The 4,750-nt window shown below is 54.3% G+C and overlaps 1 protein-coding gene across 1 annotated transcript in view; it reads right to left on the bottom strand.

Moving 5' to 3' along the window:
- Positions 1-4,750, bottom strand: part of LOC138164967 (protein mago nashi homolog) — a 237,049-nt gene that overhangs the window by 61,412 nt on the left and 170,887 nt on the right. The window lies entirely within an intron of this gene.

Below are 4,750 nucleotides of genomic sequence, written 5' to 3'. Positions count from 1 at the left end.
CAGCAGCCCTGAGGTCAGAAGGACCAAGGAAGCCGCAGGGTGATTTCTGGTGCGTGTTTCAGAGGCGACCTTCTCATTCCTGATCTGAGCCCTGCCAGAGCTCCCCAAATCCTAACTCCTCATCTTGTTCCTTCCTTGTCCCTCCGGGGCCCTGAGGAGGCTGTCCAGAAGACAGAAGGGCCGACCTCCTCATTTTGCAGATGAGAAAACAGAGGCCCAAGGACATGAAGCAAATTGCCCAGTCATAAGTAGTAAAGGTCACAGGTGGGATTCGAACCCAAGTCCTCCGGCTCCAGAGTTTCCCACACTGTACCACAACAGGCCTCAGTTTACTTATCTGTAAAATAAAGGAATTGGATCAGAAAAGTGACCTGAGCCCTCAGTGAGGAAACAGGAGATGCTCAACAATGCTCAAGCACACTACATGAACTTGTGCAAATCACAACCCTTCTGTGGGCCTCTTCCTGCTCCGTCAAAGGAGGGGACAGAGAAGGTGCCTCCCCAAGGTCTCTGGCCACCTGAGCCCTTCCGGCGGTGCCCACTCCCTCCCCTCTCTCCTCTCTGAGTATCTTGAACCTACTCATCCTTCAAGGCTCTGCTCAAATCCATGGCTGTGGAGAGTGGCCACAAGGAACACTGGGCTTGGAGCAGGAAGACCTGGCTTTGAATTCCACCCCATATGACCTCAGAGTTCACGGGAACCACAGGTCATGGGATAGTGGATTTGGAGGCAGAAAGAACCTCTGAGCCCATCTTGAGTCCAACTCCCTCATTTTACAGAAAAAGAAACCAAGGCCCAGGAAGGTTCTGTGACTTGCCCAAGGCCACACAGGTAGGGAGTTGAGTAGATGAGCTAGAGTTTGAACTCTGAGTCCCTTCTGTACCTGAACATGAACCCCCTCTACAACACTTTGGACCAGAGGTGGTCCAGTTTTTGCGGTGACCCCCAGTGACAGGACTCACTACCTCCTGGGACACCCCATTAACGAGAAGCTCTCCTTGATGTCCAGTCAAAGGGTCCCCCATCAGTTCTATCTCCCCACCCCGACCCACTGCTCCCTGTCCCTTCTGGGGCCAAGGGGAGCTAGTCTGATCCCTCCTTCACATAGCGACCCTCTAAGGCCCAGGAAAGAAGAAAAGTGATAGAAGGAGGAGAGGAGGGAACCCCAGAACTCAGGGCTTGAGAGAACTGAAGAGAGAACCTGAAATCCCAGAAACTCAAGAGGTCCTGTTGGCCAAACGCCACGGTTTTACTGACAGGGCTGAAGAGCAGAAACTGTCTTGGCCAAGGTGGCCCCACTGGTAGCTGAGAGCGGTGTCCCTGGCTGCCATCCACAAGCCCTCGGGGTCCCTGCCTCTGGTGGAGGACTCCTCACCCCCTCTGCACTAACACAGACTCAGGCCCACAACTGGGCTGAGACCCAGACACCAAGCCCGGCTGTCACCAGGAGTAACCTCCTGCCTAGAAGGATGGTGTTTGCTGTCTTTTCTTAATAAACCCGTCACTGCCCAAATGACTGGGCCAATTTTCTAGCAGAGCTAAATCAAACTGTGAGAACAGCATTAACTTCACAGAGGCCTCCAAAGTTTCCCAAAGCCGTGGGGGGCCCACGTGGAGCTCACGTGAGTCCAGAGAAGCCGGCTCCAAGGCCCTCAGCACCCCCTTGGCCAGGGAGGGCTCCTCTCAAGGAAGGACCCTTGCATATACTGTATTTGTGCTTGACACATAGTAGGCACTTATAAATATTGTCGATCAGTAACCCATCCACCCACACAAGTAAAATATACAGAACCTCTCAGGCAAAAGATACCTCAGGGACCCTCTTGACCAACCTATAGCTGAACAAGAATTCCCTGGCCAACAAGTGCTCATCCAACTGGGATACCTCTAGGAGATAGGGAACTCACTACCTTTCAAGGCATTCCAATCCATCTGGGGACAGCTTGCATTGATGAGAGGCATTTCCCACCTTTTCCCCCTGTCCCTAGTACTCTAAGTGCTGCCTTGTGAGTCTAATCAGAACAAATCTATTCCCTTCACACATCTACACTCTTTTGCACAACACCCCCATATCACCATCATGACTAGCATTTGGGGGGGCAATGGGGGTAAATGACTTGCCCAGGGTCACACAGCTAGCAAGTATCTGAGGCCACATTTGAGCTCAGATCCTCTTGTCTCCAGATCCACTGTTCTAAAGGGGGACCAGTGATCTTGTTTTTAAAAATATTTTGCTTTAACTGGTATCCCTTGTAAGCAATCAGGACCTGGAAATCCCAAGGCTAGTCCTCAGGCTGCACCTGGGCTGCCCATGATTTCTGGAACACTTTTCAGAGGCGACCTTCTCGTTCCTGATCTGAGCCCTGCCAGAGCTCCCCGAATCCTAGCTCCTCATCTTGTTCTCTTCCCTGTCCCTGTGGGAGCCCCTGCTGCTCTGGCCATGACTCTCCTACCCAGCTACACACAGGCCTGCCCACTGGGGCCTCCTCAGTCCTGTCCTCTCTCCTCTGGGTTCCCACAGCCCTGCCTGGTCATTAGCAAGGAGCTGGTGGGATGTCACGGTGGGAGGTAGTGAGCTCCCCGTTTTCCAGCAGGTGACTGTCCAGTTCATCTTGGTTGGGATTCTTGCTCAGTCATAGGGTGGTACCCACATTTTCTGAGGCCTGGTCCAGCTCTGAGGGTCCGGGATTCTCTACCAGCCCAGGCTGCGTAAGGCATATTTACATCGCATAATGTTTAACCTCCAAACGGGGCTGCCACCGGCTTGTCAAGGACGCCGCTCCAGCGACCTGTCTGTAAAGAACCTTGTCTCATAATTAGCAGCAACACGGTCTCCCTGAATTGTTACATACTGATAACAAGCTTCTTTACAGGACTCGGCCGTGCCTGGCACCTCTCTAGCCTGGAGGCCCTGACCCCCTTCCTCACCAAGGACACTGCTCAAAGGCGCACCGGCCCAGCTGGGTCAGGGTGGAAACCAGCCTCTCTGCCGCTGCCCCCCAGGCCCACAGTGCTCCCAGGTCTGAATCCAGCTGATGAACCCCTCCTCCCCAGGTCAGCCCTCCTCACGCTGGAAGGAGGCTCTCATGGCACCCCTAAGCCTCTCCTCCAAGACCACAATCAGGAGGTGGTCCCTTCCTCTGAATGTCCAATTAAGCTCAACAAGCATTTACCAATCAGTAGCTGCCCAAAGGGAGCTTCCATTCCCCTGTGATGTGTAAGTTCATTCCACTTTGGGGTTTGCATGTGGGGGGATCAGGGCTGAGCCCTGAAAGGGGCAAGGGGAAAGCACTCCCGGCATGGGACAGCCTGTGCTCTGCTCTGTGTTCTCGAGATCTGGGTCTAGGTCTTATCTGTCGGCCCAAGGGCCGTACTTATGCCTATCCCAGAGGGGAGAAGCCAGAGCAGCAGATGGACACTGCAGAGGCTAAGGCTGGAGGTCAGGGAGAGCTGTCCCAGAGTGCAATGGGCTCCCCCTGTTGGTGATGGGGGGGTCTGCAAGCAGAGGCTTTCATTTAAGGGATGAAGGCCCTTCCTCCTCTCAAATCCTGTGGCACCAGAAGGGCCCTTGACATCAATAAATGCTGGTCAGTTCTGACATTTTCTAGGCCCTATGAGCCACACGACCTCCCATAGAAAGCTGACTCTGGCCATGGAACAGAAAGGATAGGACAGGAGAGAGCGGAGGAAGGAAAGCCTGCTGGGAGGTGACTAGAGTCAGGATTAATGAAGGGTCTGTGGGGGTCACAGCTCAGCTGGGAGGGCCTGGACGTGGCACCTGATTAGAAGGGAGGGGTCTGAGAGAATGGAACCGGAAGGGCCCCCAGCTGGGAGCCACACCACAGGCTGAGATGAGAGCAGCCCCAGCAGCTTTGGGGCTGGGGGGATAATAAGCCCAAGCTTGGGGTACACTTCAGTCATGAGCCCAACCCGAAGGGAATTGAAGAGCTGGGATAATCAGGGGAGAGGTGACCGGCTAGCCCCCAATCGCCCTAAGCTCCCTCTCCAGGGCCTTGGGGATTTATACTCTCATCAAGCCCTAATGGGCCTCCTGATGGATTCTTCCGATCACTTAATTTTAAACAAATCCCTGTGAGCTTCTGCCGCTGCTGCAGAAGGGGGGAGGGCCGGGTGACTCACCACCCCCAGATGCTGCTGATGCTCTGATGGGGCCATTTAATTTGCTCTTGGAAATCTCCGTTCCCTAGATTTGAGCCGAGGGGATCTTACAGAGCAGCACTGGTCCAACCATATTTTTCAGTGGAGGAAACTGAGACCCAGAGGAGAAAGCCAGCCTAGGCAGTGAGAGCTGCGCTAGGGCAGAGCCAGCCTCTCTGAAGACAAGAGATGGTTCAGCTGAGTAAACGGAGAGACCAGCAGAGAGTGGGGAAAAAGAATGAGGCCCCAGGCTGAGAAAGGGAAGGAAGCATGGTTGCAGGAGAGAGATAGACAGAGGTGGGGATGCGGAAAGACGAAGCCTGGAGGGCGAGAGATGACAAAAGGAGAGACAGATGGTGGGAGGGGAATCAGGACGGGGAGGAGGAAAGGGGGAGGGAAAAAGAGAGGCAGCAGAAAGCTAGGGAGAGACAGGAGGCCACTGTCAGACAGACAGACGCACACAGGGAGTGTGGACAAAACAGGAGAGCCGAGAGAGACAGACAGACAGACAGACAGAGACAGAGAAAGAGAGGGAGAGAAAAGGGAGGGAGGGAGGGAGGGAGAGGGAGAGAGAGAGAGAGAGAGAGAGAG

Source organism: Petaurus breviceps, unplaced genomic scaffold (assembly GCF_028583685.1).
Source record: "Petaurus breviceps papuanus isolate PSGF00001 unplaced genomic scaffold, PetGlider_PUasm1.0 207, whole genome shotgun sequence".
In the NCBI taxonomy this organism is placed as follows: Eukaryota; Metazoa; Chordata; class Mammalia; order Diprotodontia; family Petauridae; genus Petaurus; species Petaurus breviceps.
The sequence above is the reverse complement of the archived record's forward strand: the minus strand, read 5'-3'. Positions and strand labels throughout refer to the sequence as shown.